The sequence below is a fragment of the Xyrauchen texanus genome, chromosome 32 (genome assembly GCF_025860055.1).
Source record: "Xyrauchen texanus isolate HMW12.3.18 chromosome 32, RBS_HiC_50CHRs, whole genome shotgun sequence".
NCBI lineage: Eukaryota > Metazoa > Chordata > Actinopteri > Cypriniformes > Catostomidae > Xyrauchen > Xyrauchen texanus.
In genome coordinates, this window is record NC_068307.1 from 26,154,435 (window position 1) to 26,172,831 (window position 18,397).

General features: G+C 43.6%; 1 protein-coding gene across 8 annotated transcripts in view; it reads left to right on the forward strand.

Moving 5' to 3' along the window:
- Nucleotides 1–18,397, forward strand: part of LOC127625692 (plasma membrane calcium-transporting ATPase 2) — a 401,637-nt gene that overhangs the window by 66,753 nt on the left and 316,487 nt on the right. For 6 of the 8 annotated variants that reach the window (XM_052101030.1, XM_052101033.1, XM_052101034.1 and 3 more), the window contains exon 2: nt 5,749–5,824. The exons of the other annotated variants lie outside the window; for them this stretch is intronic. The gene's annotated coding sequence lies outside the window, so the exon portion shown is untranslated. The remainder of the gene's footprint in view (nt 1–5,748; nt 5,825–18,397) is intronic. 8 annotated transcript variants of the gene reach the window in all.

Below are 18,397 nucleotides of genomic sequence, written 5' to 3' on the forward strand. Positions count from 1 at the left end.
TTTAGAGCCAACAAAACAATATGTTGAGTACCTGAAACTCCTCGATGTTCAATAATTACGCTCTCACTGGATTTCAGCTTTCGCACCGGCTCACAGCCTCCTCTCCAGCGAAATGCGATGAATCATGCGCCGATAAAATTCAGTCTCTCAGCCTCTTTGCCGTCAGAATCCCCCGTAGCCAGAGGACCTTTGAGTGCGTCCGGAGACTCAAAGAGCTATCTGGATGTGTCCACGGTGTCTGAATAAATCCCTCGATGACTAAAACACACTCGTGCTTAGTATACAGTCTCTCTACATGTCCACATGCAAACCATCTTTATGATTTTCGTCAGTGAACCATCACACACGAACTCTTCAGGAGTTTTAGTCAGCTCACTACTACTTATCCCTGTTCACAACTGCTCATCTCCGTTCTTTTTTCATCTCTCCTCTCTTCTCGTCTCTCTATATAAACGCTTCACACACTCTTGATTGACATGTCAGGGCACGGTTAACATTTACCTTGCATCAAAAAAGGCGTAAACGAACAAGGAATTAGCCTATCACATCAGGATGGACATAAAAACTGATAGTTACCACATGTTTGCACCAGTACATTTCACACAAACTATATACATTTTTGGGGTTTCCCTCAACGAGCCTTCCCAGGAGCGCTCGGTTCTTTTACTGTAAATATCTTATATAATGGTGTTTATCAAAGTACACCCTCAAATTACAATTTATATCACAGTTTATTTATTTTCAACCACAATCCTCATATATTACACTTATGTTACCAAATCACTCTAACATAGTGCTATTATTTAGTAACCCTATTTAACACAGGGTTACACAAACAATTAATGTATCAAGTATAACAATAGAAAATATAAATCCATTAGTATAATTACTAATGTAGCCCATGCCAGGTTTGCCTGCTTCTTTGGAAAGCTCCAAATCCATACTACAAAGATATGCACATATTCTGTACAGTTTCTGCCCACACACTGACTGCATTTATGTATACATTAATATATTCCAATGGCTGTACTCTCTGTGGAGCATGTAAACTTAATATAGGATAAATGATTAACCAGAGTATGGATAGATTATAGTTACTAGTTCACCCAGAAATTAAAAGTCTCTCATCATTTACTCACCCTCATGCCATCCTAGATGTATATGACTTTCATTTTTCTGCTTAACACAAAGATTTTCCAGGAAAAATGTTTAGAACCTCTGGTCTATAGATTTGGCTTGGGTCCCTCCTTCAGTGCAACAGATATTGAGTCCCTCCTTTAGTCTATAGATATGTCTGTATCAGTATCCTTTTTAAAAACAAATGTCAGAAGACAATAATGCTCAATTTGAGACACTGTAGACAATCGATCCATAATTAGAAGAGCACATGCACAGGTTAATGAAAAACTTGTTAATTTTATTTGAACTTCCAGTTCCATGCAATGCATAGGCCTGCACTGACTGGAATTAGCACAGTTCACATCACTCATGATCTGATATCACGCATACTGTGTCATACACAGGCTGCTTGCACATGCACATGTGAATGAGGCGTATAATGTGAAATAAGGTGTGATGGTGTTCACTCATTACCCACCCACGCACCCGCTCATGCATGCAGAGTGCAGAGCTGAAGCGCTGCCCAGATGCTCATTTGAGTCCTGTGTTAGAATGAGAATCATAAGGAATTTAAAGATTCTGGTTCCAAATTGTATTCCTCTGAAAGATTCCGGTTCATTAATGTTTCAAATATTATTATTATTATTTGTTTTTTTTAGCTCTTTTGAAAAAGAAATATTTGAAAGAAAAATGTAATTATTAATGTATGATGAGTGATGTAATAACTTTTTACATACTTTTTAGAGACAGCATAAATGCAATTTAATAAGTGGTCCTAACTATATACGATATACTAAAAAATATAATAAGATAAAATAAATACTTAATGTATTTTTTATTTTGTTATAAAATACCACTGATTACCTGTATTACACATTAACTACATGTTGTTATATGAACAACCAGTCAGTTGTTCGTGGCATTGCACTGATTTAAGTCTCACAAGCCTACTTTCATAACACAGAAACAGTTCTTGGTTCATCTCGAGTCAGACATGACAAAAGTAATAATCTGGAGTTCTGTAAGTGATACAGATCAATTCAGTAACCCCTCTGACTGATTCACAAACATAAGCACTTTTGATTCACTTAAAATATGGGCTCATAAGTGTCATTGAGTCGGGAATTGGACTACAAATGTTTGTAGATACGGAGGCTCATTTTAGCTTATCGCGGCCCATTCGTCCCGTTTCGCGGCCGACCCACCAGCCCACTCAGTTCTCCCAATGGCCAGTCTGCCCCTGATCGGCCTCAAAGTACCTGGTATGCCAGATTACCAGTCCAGCCCTGATTTAAAGTACAAATTTTTTAATGATGGGGCAGCTGTGGCTCAGGTGGTAGAGCATGTTGGCTGCTAATCGCAGGGTTGGAGGTTCGATTCCCGGCCCACATGACTCCACATTCCGAAGTGTCCTTGGGCAAGACGCTGAACCACAAATTGCTCCCAATGGCAGGCTAGTGCCTTGCATGGCAGCTCTGCCACCATTGGTGTGTGAATGTGTGTGTGAATGGGTGAATGAGACATAGTGTAAAGCGCTGTAACACAGTTAAAGGATGGGCAAGGAGGAGGCGAGAAACAGCTTGTCAACATAAATCATAATTTTAATGCAAACTTAAACCAAACGCATAAACAAACACACACACAACGGACATGCCCGTAATTCTCTCTCTCTCGAACCATCGTCACCGGCCGCCTTTATCCCTCGCGCGCCTCATCAGGCCGATTGGGGACCGGGCGCGCGATATTCCCCCCTCCGCTCCACAAACGCTTTGATAACCTCTAAAGTTAAAAAAAGGCACAATATAATTGCAGACCATTTACCATAATGTATATAAACAAAGTGCATATAAATGTAACAATTAAAAATTAATACAATCTGAACAACATAATAAGTTGGCTCTGCCCTCCATCACGCATCTTTGGTTCATTGGTTGACACTGCTTGTCTGTTTGACAGGAATAACAGGTGAGGCTGTTAGTCTGAGCAGACAGTCACAATGATTGTGTATGCGCTTGAGCATTTAGGCCTTAGACTTTGAATGAGTTAATTCTATTCATTTAAATCTTTTGATTATTCATATCTTAATTTCTTTTAATATTTTTATAAATAAATTTGGCTCTTCTGATATCACTCGTTCACGAATGACCCATCACTATTCAGTAGTGGTGTTGCTATGCTGCTGAAAAGTAGTGCTGAAACAATGTCACAGTATTTTAGTACAATGTTTCATCGACATCTGCAGAGAATGCACACTTATTAACAGTTAATAGAACCGCATGTCATGAAAATTCCATGCTTTCAACTCTAGCCTGTGGACTTTTTTTGCATGCAATGCAGCTCCTTTGCATCAGCCCATAACTCTTAATCACACTCTCCATTGTCATGTGGGCTGCAGTGCTGCGCTTTTGGACCCAGCCAGAGAGTGTCAATGACAATTGCTATAGAGGTTGCATTCCATAAGTCTATGAAGATGGAGATTTGTGCTTGGGTTAACTGTTCAGTTTGCCATTTTAAGGGTAGTCTAGTATTTATATAACACAATATAACACAATAACTAGCTAGATACAAGGCTTATACTGTATACTCATAGAGCAGACCAGATTTCTTTCCTGTTTTGATGTATTTCTGAAACAAAAAGTTAGGAAGGGACACATAAAAGGAATTGACAACACTTGTTTACAGGAAATCAACCTACGAATTGCTTGCTTATCTTACTGCTTTCTACAGGGATAGTTCACCTCAAAACTGAACTTCTGTCATCATTTACTCATTTAAAACCCACATGACTTTCTCTCTTCCATGAAACACAAAAAAATTTGAAGAATGTTGTTACTGCCCTTTTTGGTTTATTTTTCACTAAAAGTGATCATATCGTATCAGAAGACATGGATTAAACCATTTGAGTTGTATGGATTACTTTTATGCTGCCTATATGTATTTTTGGAGCTTGAACATTTTTACTTTCATTGACATGTATTGTATGGACAAAACACAGCATACTGTATATCCTTTAAAATATCTTTGTTTGTGTTCCACTGAAGAAAGTCACACAAGTTTGAGATGGCATGAGGGTAAGTAAATGATAATTGTCATTTTTGTGTGAACTACCAAGATTAAAGGCCCTGGTATTCCCATGGCAAATTTCTTCTTCGTTCTTCACTCAGAGCCCAAAAACCGCAATAAACAGCTGAGCAACAGTAAACTGTGGAAGGTGTTTAGAGGATCATCGTTTAGAGGAAGCTCATGACTACATGTAAAACCTTAACTAATGTGACATTAAAATGTTTTATCAATTACTTCATGCCTCATTCTATGAGTAGAATTCACATGAGATCAGTAAAAGAAGCTGTTTTGACCACTCGATGATGATTTAAAGTAATATATATGCAGTAGATAATGTGTAATTTGAACTGCTGTGCATTGAATAAGCACTACACGGACACTTTTAACGGTTGCGCACTGTCACCATGTCATCAACCGCATCTTCCGCTGAAAGCATTTCAACCTGCTATTCCCACGAACATGGATAGGGGAAAATGGGCCCCATGGCCACGAGTTGGTACCCATGGGAGTTGTAGGCCCTGGGCATCAGCCCGTATAAGCCTGTGCGTTAATGCGCCCCCTATACCAGGGCCTTAAAGGGATAGTTTGCATAGAAATGTAAATTCTCTCATCATTTACTCACAATCATGCCATCCCAGATGTATTTGACATACTTTCTTCTGCTGAACACAAACAAAGATTTTAGAAGAATATCTCTGCTCTGTAGGTCCACACAAAGTAATTAAATGGGTACCAAGATGTTGAAGCTGCTAAAAGCACATTAAGGCAGAATAAAAGTAACCCATATGACTCCAGTGGTTTAATCCATAGCTTCAGAAGCAATACAATAGGTATTGGTGAGAAGCAGGTCAATATTTTAGTAATATTTTACTATCAATCTCCATTTTCACTTTCACATTATTTGTTTTTGGCAATTTGCAATTTTCATGCATATTGCCACCTACTAGGCAGGGGGGAGAATTTATAGTAAATAAGTACCTACATATTGATCTGTTTTTCACCAACACCTTTCATATCACTTCTGAAGATATGGATTTAACCACTGGAGTATGGATTAATTTTATGCTGCCTTTATGTGCTTTTTATAGTTTAAAAATTGTTGGTACCAATTCACATGCATTGTGAGGACCTACAGAGCTCAAATATTCTTCTACAAATCTTTGTTTGTGTTCAGCAGAAGAACGAAAGTCATACACATCTGGGATGGCGTGAGGGTAAATGAGAGATTTTTCATTTTTGGGTGAATTATCCCTTTAATAGTTAAAAACCCTTCTTAAAAGACCTGCTGAGACCAACATGAATTTCCATGCTGGTTTATGCTGGTTTGTTCTGGTCTACGTAGCTTGATCAGCCGACATGGTCTTTATGCTGATAAAGTCTTGCTGGATAAGCTAGTGGGAATGCCAGCACACCAACATCCCACACTGGGGGATAATTCTCCCAAAAATTGTTATTCCCTTGTGTTGTACTAAAATTACTATGACTTTCTTTTCTTTTGTGGAACACAAAAAAGAGATGTTAGCCTATGTCATTCTTCATTTTCATTGCATTTTTTTTTCCATACAGTGAAAGTAAATTGTCACTGAGGCTAACATAGAAGATTGTTCCATTGAAGAAAGAAAGGGTTTGGAACAACATAAGGGTAAGTACATGATGACAGAATGGTAAAGCTTTGTATGGGCATTTCTTAGTTAATATACAAGAAAACTGTAACTGTAATGACAGATGTGATTTATTAACAGTGAGTGAACATGTTTCATCTTTACAATATACTGTACTGTTAAGGGCAATGACACAAATAGTTGAACAAATTGACAATGAAATGGATGTAGAAAATTATATATTGTATGCACTGTTTAAATCTATAAATATGATTTCAGCTGAATGTATTTGATCTCTCCACCATTTTACCCTAATATCTCAAAAAGTAAACACCAGCACCTGTACAGTGAGCTAAATGATGTATTGTTTGGTCCAAACACATATATATAATTGTATACATAATTATTGGATTAATGTACCTTCTATTGTGCTGTAATGCTGTTGAAAACAGTCCCTGTAAAAATCTTTTTGAGCTGTGCCACGAGCATCATTCACTGTGCTGGGGCAGTATGGTTGCTTAGCAACTGTTTTTTTTCTCCCTGAGCTCTGAATCTTTTCACCAGTGGAATGTGTCAAGACAACGAATACAAGTCGGATAGGACATAATGCTACATAGCATTAAACGCTAGATCAAGAGTCCCTTTCTACATCGTATAACAAAAAATGTGCCTAATAAAACAAATGGACATTATCACACATTTTCAAAACACATCGTGTTCGGACTCCTGTCACAACTCCCGAGCTGAAATCTCTGTAAAGTAAGCACCAACAGTGTGAGTTGCATTTGTGTAAGTGTGTGTGTGTGTGTGTGTGTGTGTGTGTGTGTGTGTATATATGTGTGTGGGAATCATATGACAGAGCAGAGTCGCACCTCTTGTTCATTCGGAAGCATGCAGCGCATGTGACTATATATAATTTAATTAAATTACATCCTTCTAATGTTTAATGATTACACGTGGCCATATTCAGAGTTTTTTATTTTATTTTCAAAATGTCATTGATTTCATCACAAAACTGTCACATCTCATATTATTTTGTTTATGACAGCATACTGTAATATGGTATGAAATTAGCAAAAAATGCTTGGTATCTCGATGCTTCATAAGTACCGGTAAACTGCGTAACCCTAGTATATTAATATTAAAAACTTAAGAAATATTACTGGGGAAAGTGACATTATTATGTTACATAAATAGGTAAAACTAACTGTTTCTTTCATGTCACTACAATGAAATAATAAGACAATAATGGATTAATAAATACTAATTTGCAGTGATTAATCTACAATTTAAAAAAAAAAAAAAATTACCAGGTGAACTGCTGTATTTTTAATACATAAAGAGTAATAGAACACTGTATGGAAATAAATAATATATTTATTTATTACAAAAGAATACAAATGTTTATTATGTCCATTAAGTATTGTATTTGAGAAAACATGCAATTCAGCAACTTTGAAGAGTTTGAGCCCTGACTCCTTTTTCTCTCATTATGTTACGAACCCCGCTCCTCTGCTTCTCCCCGCATCGTCTAGCACACACACGCACACTCCCTCGACCTCACTCCCTCGCTCCGCCCCCTCGAGCTTTTCACGCTCTTTTTGCTCGCTCGAGCCCTCACGCCCACTTTGCTCCTACTTGCTCACATGCTCGTAGGCAATCTCCCTTCCTCGAAGTTTCTCACGCTGCTTCCAATCCCCCAGAACATTATGACCACCTGCACTCGGCGTCATCTGCACTCCTGCACATTAGTTTCACCTGCACTCGTCTCATCACCTGTCATGGTTTACACCTGCACTCGCCCCTATATATATCACTACCCTTTCGTCTCACGGTTGTTGGTTATTGTATTTAGTTTCCCGTGTCTTTGCCCCCACTAGTCTCGTCTAGTTTTGACCTCCTCTCGTTCACCTCTTAGCTTGCCAGCTCCCCTTGTTCCCCTGTCTTTTGCTCCCTCTAGTCCCGTCTCGCTGATCCTGTTTACCCCGGCTTTGACCCTCGCTCCCCTCTACTACTCTCCTGGATTTGCCCCCTTTACTCTCTCCGATTCCCCGGCTTCGACCCTTCGCTCCCCTTGACTACTCTTCACTGGATTTGCCCCTTGATTGTACGCAGTTTGACTTACATTGTGACTGTCTCTTCTTGTGCGGGTTACAGAATAACCAACCTTTACCGAAGACAGTCACAATGCCCCGCGCTGAGGATTCGCGCAGCTCACTAGAGCGGAGGTGCACGTCACATTCGGCGCGAGGAGCTACAGTTTGGAGGCAGGACCGAAGGCTCATGCCCAGGGGCAGCAGGTATGTTCTTGGTCTGATTTATGTCACCCTGTTTCACCTGTGTCTGCCCCTGAGCCCGTTTATGCCTCCAGTGCATTTCTGAGCGCCGTAAGCCTTCAACCCCCTGAGAGTTTTGATGGCTCTTCGGGCGCTTGCCAAGGGTTGTTTATGCAGGGCAGCGGTTGTAGAACTTTAAACCGTGCCCTTAACATTATGGACCCAGCAGCCCAACTCTTGGGTTTGCGTCAGGGGAGTCAACCCTTGGAGGCTTATGTGGTTGACTTTTGTGCCCTGGCTAACCAGGTGAATTTTGATGAGGTGGCTCTAAAAGACATTTTTCAATATGGACTGAATGAGCCAGCCTCATCATTCATGCCTGGTGGTCGCTGCTCTCTCAACCTGGCTTAGTTTATTGACCTCGCCCTACTGTACGCTGGCTCCTCATTTACTGTGGGGGAGGCAGAAACTGAACCAGCGTTCCATACCACGGCCCCCATCTTGAAGCCTACCATGGCCCCCGTCTTGAAGCCTACCACGGCCCCGTCTTGAAGCCTACCACGGCCCCCATCTCGAAGCCTACCACGGCCCCCTTCTCGAAGCCTACCACGGCCCCCATCTCGAAGCCTGACACGGCCCTAGCCCCGAAGCCTGACACGGCCCTAGCCCCGAAGCCTGACACGGCCCTAGCCCCGAGGCCTTACACGGCCCCAGTCCCGAGGCCTGTCACGGCCCCAGTCCCGAGGCCTGTCACGGCCCCAGTCCCGAAGCCTGTCACGGCCCCAGTCCCGAAGCCTGTCACGGCCCTAGTCCCGAGGCCTGTCACGGCCCTAGCCCCGAAGCCTTACACGGCCCTAGCCCCGAAGCCTTACACGGCCCCAGTCCCGAGGCCTGTCACGGCCCCAGTCCCGAAGCCTGACACGGCCCTAGCCCCGAAGCCTGACACGGCCCTAGCCCCGAAGCCTGACATGGCCCCAGTCCCGAAGCCTGTCATGGCCCCAGTCTCGAAGCCTGGCACGGCCAGCGAGTCAACGCCCATGCCTGCCACGGCCAGAGAGCCAGCGCCCATGCCCGCCATGGTCGGCGAGCCAGCGCCTGTAGCCTCGACCGTCCCCATGGCCACGTCCCCTGTTGGCCAAGGATGCAAGAGAAGGAAGAGGGCCCCTTCTCCCCAGTCTCGTCTTGTGCTCAAGACCGCAGAGGTTCCCTCAGAGTCTTCCACAGCTCTACCGACCTCTGCTCCGCCCTCAGAGTCTTCCACGGCTCTGCCGGGTTCTGCTCCGCCCCCAGAGTGTTCCACGGCTCTGCCAGCCTCTGCTCGCCCCTCAGAGCCCTCGCGGCCTCCGCCTCTCGAGTCTCCCAAGGCTCCTCCTTCCAAGCCTCCCAGGGCTCCTCTCAAGCCTCCCAGGGCTCTTCCTCTCGAGCCACCTAAGGCTCCTCCTCTCGAGCCTCCCAGAGCTCTACCTCCCAAGCCCCCCAGGGTTCTGCCTTTCAAGTCTCTCGAGCCTCCCAGAGTGCCGCCTCTCATGGCTTCTCCTGCCGAGTCTTTCAAGGCTCCTCCTCCCAAGCCTCCCAGGGCTCCTCTTCTTGAGCCTTCCAAGGCTCCTCCTCCCAAGCCTCCCAGGGCTCCTCCTCTCGAGCCTCTCAGGGCTTCTCCTCTCGAGTCTCTCAGGGCTCCTGCCCCCCTCAAGCCTCTCAGGGCTTCCCCTCTCGAGTCTTTCATGGCTCCACCCCTCGAGCCTCTCAGGGCTCCGTCCCTCAAGTCTTTCATGGCTCCACCCCTTAAGCCTCTCACGGCTTCGCCTCTCGAGTCTCTCAGGGCTCCTCCTCCCCTCGAGCCTCTCAGGGCTCCGTCCCTCGAGTCTTTCATGGCTCCACCCCTCAAGCCTCTCACGGCTTCGCCTCTCCCGAGTCTCTCAGGGCTCCTCCCCTCTCAAGCCTCTCAGGGCTTCCCCTCTCCGAGTCTCTCAGGGCTCCTCCTCCCCTCAAGCCTCTCAGGGCTTCTCCTCTCCGAGTCTTTCAGGGCTCCACCCCCTTCCAAGCCTCTCAGGGCTTCGTCTCTCCGAGTCTTCCAGGGCCCCACCTCTAGAGCCTCTCGAGTCTTCCACGACCTTTTCCCCGAGCCTCTCACGGCTCTACTCCCAGAGACTCCAGAGCTTCCTAGGGCTCCGCCTCTCCGAGCCTCCCTACTGGCTCCGCCTCCCGAGCCTCCCACGGCTCCACCTCCCGAGCCCCTCACGGCTCTGCTCCCAAAGACTCCAGAGCTTTCTATGGCTCCGCCTCTCGGGCCTCCCACGGCTCTACCCCCGAGACTACAGAGCCTGCCAGGTCAGTCGCCTCGGGGACCTCCCACGGCGCCACCTCCATTGGCTCCACCTCCTGAGCCTTCCAGGCCTTCCCCCTAAAGCCTCCGTCGGCTCCACCTCCAGAGCCTTTCAGGCCTTAGCCCTAAAGCCTCCTTCAGCTCCACCTCCAGAGCCGTCCAGAACCCCACCTCCAGAGCCGCCTACAGTGCAGCCTCTGGCGGCACCGCCTTTCCACGGCTCAGCCCGGACTTCCTGACCCTCTCCCTGTCCTGTGGCCTCTTCCCTGGCCTCCGGACCCTATTCCTGTCCGGTGGTCACCTTCCAGACCCCGGACCCAGTCCCTGTCCTCCAGTCAGCCTTCCAGACCCCCTGACCCAGTCTCTGCCCTATGGCTGCCCCCTAGATCTCCCGACCACCCGCCTGTCCGCTATGTTCCCCTGACCTTGCCTTGAAACTGCCCATTGACCCCATGGACTGTCTCATTTCCCTCTGTGCCCCTTGGACTGCCCTCAATTTTGTTTGTGTGTTTTGTGGGTTGTCTGTTCAGGGTTTTTTGTTTGTTGGGATCGTCCAGCACCACTTCCTCGCAACCGGCTGGCCGTCAGGAGCCGTCCGTTTTAGAGGGGAGTACTGTCACGAACCCGGCTCCTCTGCTCCTCCCCGCAGCGTCTAGCACACACATGCACACTCCTCGACCTCACTCCCTCGCTCCGCCCCTCGAGCTTTTCAGCTCTTTTTGCTCGCTCGAGCCCTCACGCCCACTTTGCTCCTACTGGCTCACATGCTCGTAGGCAATCTCCCTTCCTCGAGTTTCTCACGCGTTTCCAATCCCCCAGAACATTATGACCACCTGCACTCGCGTCATCTGCACTCCTGCACATTAGTTTCACCTGCACTCGTCTCATCACATGTCATGGTTTACACCTGCACTCGCCCCTATATATATCACTACCCTTTCGTCTCACGGTTGTTGGTTATTGTATTTAGTTTCCCGTGTCTTTGCTCCCGCTAGTCTCGTCTAGTTTTGACCTCCTCTCGTTCACCTCTTAGCTTGCCAGCTCCCCTTGTTCCCCTGTCTTTTGCTCCCTCTAGTCCCGTCTCGCTGATCCTGTTTACCCCGGCTTTGACCCTCGCTCCCTCTACTACTCTCCCGGATTTGCCCCTTTACTCTCTCCGATTCCCGGCTTCGACCTCTCGCTCCCCTTGACTACTCTTCACTGGATTTGCCCCTTGATTGTACTTTTGCCTGCCTGCAATAAAACGCAGTTTGACTTACATTGTGACTGTCTCTTCTTGTGCGGGTTACACATTAGCAATGGGCATTTCATTGGATCAATTTTATCTCTAAATATTTCTAAATCAGTACAGCAAAACGCTTGTTTAAAGATCAACAGATTAGAGATAAATCAATAGGTTTTTCTGTGACCTCTATATGGACCACATGTTGCCAAACAGGAATTCTGAGTGTTAATCCCAGAAACAACAGCTGCTGGGTTCCCAAATTCCTGGATTGATAGCACAGTGAGGGTTAACATGAAATACAATCTCCCAATGAAACCATCTTCATTAGCAAGATTTTTTTTTTTTTTTTAAATAATGGAGATGTAACAGGACACAATTACAAACTCTCCACATGCTCAGAAGAATTTAAAGATATACATTTTTTTGATTTCCAATATTTTCTTCTGCTGTCAAATGTTTTGATGGCTTTTAAATTTTTAGGTTGTTTGTTAATGACAGATGCTAACACTGTTGCTGGTAGCTACTATAGAAGATTCCATCAGTCATAAAAATTGTATGAATTAATTGACAAATTTAATTTTTAAAATGTGCAATGGACATTTTGTCGAAGGTCCTAATTGAAGATAGTTTCTGACTCATTAGCTGATCAATATATTTTAGTCAAATGTCCCAATTAGACTTTTGCATTAAAAACATTAGTCTTGACAGCTACAATTAGTAAAGAATTTGAACCATATAAAGGTGAAAACTAACCAAAAATACGTATTAAAGGAATTATATTAATATGTTGAGGTATGGTCTTACTATGTGAGATACAATGGATATAGCATGTTTTTATGATTCATAATTTACATAATTTACAGCTAACAGATACTCAATGTTTGATTTTTTTATAATTTTTTTTTGACATATGGACAGTGATAAACAGCTTCTGTTTGACGTTTAGAAATCAAATCTAATAACTGGAGATACACCAAGCCAATGTGGGTGGGCTGACAGCAGTATCTCTATCAACAAGGCATGCAGTAGTGCTAGGCAGATTATTTTTAGCATATTGTTTACCATCTAGATCTAAATCTACCAAAAGTCTGCCTCAGACCAGATATTTCCCCATTATCCTCCATGTAAACGCTCAGAAGCATTTGTCACTGGGTAAGTGTGCAAAAGTTTAATAGTTTTACTCTGTGATAAAAAACTCAGAGCTGCTCGTCTGTTTTGAAGCGAGGGGATCATTCTGTTCATTTGTCAGATACTGATAGTGACACAATTAGCAGAACAAATACAGCAGAATGTAATGCCTGTACTTTGGCTGACAAGATGTTCTTGGAAATGTACCCAGCTGTCTGCATTTTGATCATTACAAATAATAGGCTCTCCACAGAGTGAAATTAGCCCCTCTGACAGGTTTGCAGAGGAGATCTTGGGAAATGAGGCATACTAAAAGACTAATAGGTAGACATCCATGGAGCTGGAACTCAGTGTTCTTTGTCTTACAGGCTGTAGTTTTGCGACCAAAAGTATTTGCTGTGTTTCGTTTCAGATTTTGAGGTAATACTGTATTTGCTTGTATTGGACAGTGTTGGGGAAGCTAATTCTATATCACACAAGCAATAGTGTATATCAGCACAGCTGTGAGCAATGTGAGATTGCTGTCTGATATTGCTTTGATATTGCAGTGTGATATTGCTGTTATAAGGCAGTGTAAAGTAGTCTAGGCTCTGAGTATTGCCTCGTGAGAAAACAAAGGTCTTCAGAGAAAATCGACATAAGGATTCTCTTAGAAAGTTAGCATCTCTATCTCAAGCATCACACTAAACTGAATTTAAATTGCCTCATTGTTGTCCCTCCACATCTGTTCCCTTCTCCCCCTCTCCTTTCAACCCCCATCCTGTCCCTTGTCAGCTAAAAATCACCTCATGCCTACCTTATGCTTGTATGAATAAAATAATGTATTGTATTTACACAGCATATATTTACACTAGTGTAAACCCCATTCCCTGATGGAGGGAACGAGACGTTGTGTCGATTGTAGTTACACAAGGGGCTTCTTTTGGGATCCTCGGATACCTCTGAATATGAAAAAGGCCAATGCTAAATTGGCGAACAGAATTTGCATGTCCCGCCCCGGGTATAAATGGTGGGGATCGTTCAGTCAGGTTCTGCACTGAGGAGCAGAGAAGAAGGTTTGACTTTTACAGTGGCTTGGTAGAATGTTGTGGCAAGGGGGACACAAAGTCTCATTCCCTCCATCAGGGAATGGGGGTTACACTAGTAACCTAGACATTCCCCTTTATTGTGGTGACACAAGGGGTCCCTATTCAATAGCGCCACCTACACTGAACTGTGTTACGTGATCTGCTGATTCTGGTGCAGCAAGCTGTAGCGTGCCATTGAGCATGGGAATCAGGTAAAGCTGTCTGGTAGAGGAGCACTGGCTTGGTTGACCGTGTCTGCGACAGCTGGTGGTAGACCACTTAGATCTTCTGAATCCCGTCCAGGGGCCAGACGTGGAGGTTCCAGAGGTCAAGGCACGGATGCCAGAGGGTGCCCCTTCCCTGAGAAAGAAGGTCTTTCCTCAGGGGGATTTGCCAGGGAGGTGCTACATTTACATTTACGCATTTGGCAGACACTTTTATCCAAAGAGACTTACAGAGCACTTATTACAGGGAAAATCCCCCCGGAGCAACTTGGAGTTAAGTGCCTTGCTCAAGGACACAATGTGGCTGTGGGGATCGAACCAACAACCTTCTGCTTAACAGTTCAGTCCTTTAGCCCACTATGCCACCACCACTGCTATCGAGAAGAAAGTAAGATCCGAGAACCAAGTCTGGGTAGGCCAGTAAGGGGCCACTAGAGTGACTTGTTCCTCGTCCTCCCTGACCTTGCACAGCACCTGTGCAAGTAGGCTCACTGGGGGAAATGCGTACTTGCGCAGCCCAGAGCGGGCAATGGGAGTTCTCTTGGGAAGCGAACAGGTCTACCTGTCCTTTGCCATAACGGTCACAGATCAGCTGAACCACCTGGGGGTGGAGCCTCCCCTCTCCATTGAGCGGAGCCTGTCGCAACACAGCTTGTCATCTGTCGGGATATGAGTGGCGTGCAGCAAACTTAGTTGGTGCTGACTCCAGAGGAGGAGATGGTGGGTGAGTTGTGACATATGACAAGAGCGCACGCCGTCATGGCGATTTATGTACGCTACCGTTGTGGTGCTGTCTGAATGGATCAAGACGTGCTTGCCTTGGATCAGCGGGAGAAACCTCCACAGGGCAAGAACGGAGGGTTCCAGGGTAAACCTGAAGGCGGCAGCCCAGCTGAGTCCTCCGCGTCAGACACCGCGAAGCTCTCCGATGCAGTGGCGACATCATCATCCTGCTCCATGGCGCCAACGGAGACATCAGACTGGTCATGAGGCAAGCCGGTTTCACGTTGAGCCCAGATGGAAGCAATCAAGCTTGCTGGGGTGCTTGTGGTTCTTGGGAATTTACCCAGCGAAACCGCGCCAGCGGAACCCCCCAAATCACCTCCATCGCCAGCCGGGTCGTCCTCAATCCCGTGGGAAGAAGGAGCAACGCAGGGGGTGGCTGGAGTGGCATTTCCCTTGTGAAAGGAAAGCCGCGACCGCAACGATGCCATGGTCACGTTCTCGCAATGAGTACAAGAGTCATCCACAAATGCTGCCTCAGTGTGATTGCGACCCTGAGACACAAGGCAGTGCATATGACCGTCAGAAGCGGAGAGATATCTGCCGCATCCAGTAACAAAGCAAAGGCGGAATGGCATCTTTACAAAGATTCATCTTTAAAAAGATGTTCGACGCCAGTGCGTTAACTCTTAGTTTAAAAAATATACTCTTTAAGAGGAGTTGTTGCTATTTTAAGAAGCTGTCGAAGCGCCCAGGGGGGTGGACTGCACTGGCGTGCAGAGGAGGGAGAAAACAGCTGGCAATGAGCCTTAGATCCAACAGCAAAGCTCTCTTTAGAGGTGAGTGGAACAGTGGTGAGATCTTCAGCTCACTGAACACATAACCACTTGGCTTCGAAGAAAGAATCTGACTGAACAGATGCACAATCCCCGACTTTTATACCTTTTATGGTGGAACATGCATATTCTGTTCGACAATTTGGCATTGGCCTTTTTCATATTCAGAGGTATCCGAGGCTCCCGAAAGAAGCCCCTTCTGTCACTACAATCAACACAACGTCGAGTGAGTGACAGAAGGGGAACTAAATATTCATTTTTGATATCATTCAAAATGTCTGGTATTGATACTTGGTCTCATCCCCACAGCAGTAGAATATCTGCTGACACAGTTTCGCGTTTTTAGGGAAATTCTGTCTGCTGCTGGGGGACGTGCCCCTACAGATAAGGGGCAGCCCTGAATCAATTCATTCCCAAATTCCTTTTGTTTACCATTTGGTTTTGATGTTAACTGAGGTCTGGGTATTTAAGATAACTTAGCAAATTGTTCAGCGGAAAAGTCAGGTCTGCATCTGTTACTCTTAAGATTCATCTTTGAGCATTGAATATTTTGAATTGATTATTTCTGAATTGAAAATTATGTAATTGGCATGATATATATTTACCTGACTAATAAATTGATAAACTTAGTTTTATTCTGTCTTATTCTGAAATTCTTGCCTTTAGTAGATCAAGTCCTAGTTACCACGTTAAGTCCTAGTTGCTGCAAATCTGTGATCAGAGTTAGTATACATTAACAGCCAGGGGTGGACAGGCCATCGGGAGCACCGGACATTTTTCCGGTGGGCTGCTGGGTAATTTGGGCAGGCCTGCTTCTATGCAAGTACTGACCCGTCCTATAGGCGATATAGGCGGCCACCCTGGGCTCCAACATGCCCGTGCGGACCTCATAACAAGCAAACATTTTATAAACTCTGCAATACAAGCCTATTCAATGGCTTTTATTTTTTAATTACTTATCGGAGTACATATCTGTATGAGCACATCAACTCTGTACCTCGTGTGGACCTCATTATTTGACATACAAATCACAATAATTGTGACAACCAAAAACAACATATTAAGGATAAGATGAGCTCTGAATAATCACTAAATGAGAAATAACCGTAAGTTACAACAAGTACAATAACAGTAGCATAAATAAAATCAGCAAACACTGCTATGAGCAGTACATAACCATTTGCATAATTTATTCATTCCGCAATGCATTTCTATGAGCTGAAGCACCGCATGCTGAATAATTCTTATGCCTGATAAACATACAGACAATAAGTCACCAAAAATATTACTTTGTAGCTATTTGAGTCTTTGAGGCTTACTTTGTTTAAAGGATAGCAGAAACAGTGCTTGTCAATGTATTGGTCTTTTCACTTATTCTCAAGAATAATCTGGGGAAGAAATTAAAACACTGTAGATATAAAGACACAACAAACTCACATAGAGTGAAATATCTACACTTAAAGAGGTATGTTTATTTATTTATTTATTTTACATATATTTGTAAATTTATATATGTACATATTCTGGCCAAATTGTTTTCATTTATTTTTTCAAAGAAAGATTTACACATAGTTATGTGAGTAACTGAAATTTTAAGCATTGTCGTCAGTGTCCTGCTGTGTGACACTTTCTTCATCTAACTATATTAAACAACATTTCTTGCATATTTCTTGGGAAATTCTTATTTTGACACCATAATATATGTTAGTCAGCTTGCTGAATATAATGAAATTTTGGTCAAATTTATACTATTTCCTAAAAATCTATGTCTGAGTAGGGGTCCTCCCTGTGCATTTTGTGGGATTAAGACACTGTTCTGGCTCCTTATACGTTTGCCAGTTCGCAAGAATACTTCACTATAGAAATCATACTATCCTCGTTCATGTTGAATGTTCACGTCTTCTCCCAACTCAGAAACTCGGGTATCATGTAGGCACCCTGAGTGTGTGCAGTGCCGGTCCTAGTGTTTGTAGGGCCCTACATTACTGTGGTCTTTATAGTGGTGCTGCTGGTATAACTGATGAACTTCAGATTTATGCTTGAGGGCAGATTTGATTGATTCTTCATTTAAAATGGCCAAGCACAGTGTTAAGGAATGATATCAGCTAAGTTTACATTGAAGACAATGTTTTTGCATTTTATTTGGACTTTTTGTAAACTATGAGTATTATATATAATATTATACTGTATGTAAATTATACAAACTAAAACAGATAAAATATTATAAAACAATGAACAAGAGTTCATGAAAACAGGTTGAAAGGCAGATAGAAACATATACAAATTACAAATGAACAATTAAATAAATTCAATATATGTTTTATTGATTGCTAAATGTTTGCTGAAAAAAACACCTTAGCATCACCTAGATTTCTTTAAAATTATAACACACATTTGAGAGAATTTTATAGCTGAATGCATAATTTGCTGGAAAACATGAAATATATATATATATTGTTTTTTCCTCAATCTTAAGTAAACATAAGAGAATTCATCAATATTTCTCTAATTGTGCAAGGTTTGGACTAAAACTTTTAATGGATATCGTTAATTGAAGCATTGACATGACATTCAGCAGAGCTTGCATGATTGAACTTGTATGCGCTTCTCTATTACATTCTAAAACAAATATGTCACGTTTTGATTTTTCATGCTTTAATCTGTACTCCTGATGCAAATTAAGAAATTACTTTTGATGTGACATTGTAATTATTATTATTGTAAAGATTAAATATGATAAATAGTACATACCTTCATGCTCTCTTGTTTCACATTCCTGGTGAATTTAAACGCATTTTTCTGCTCCTGAAGG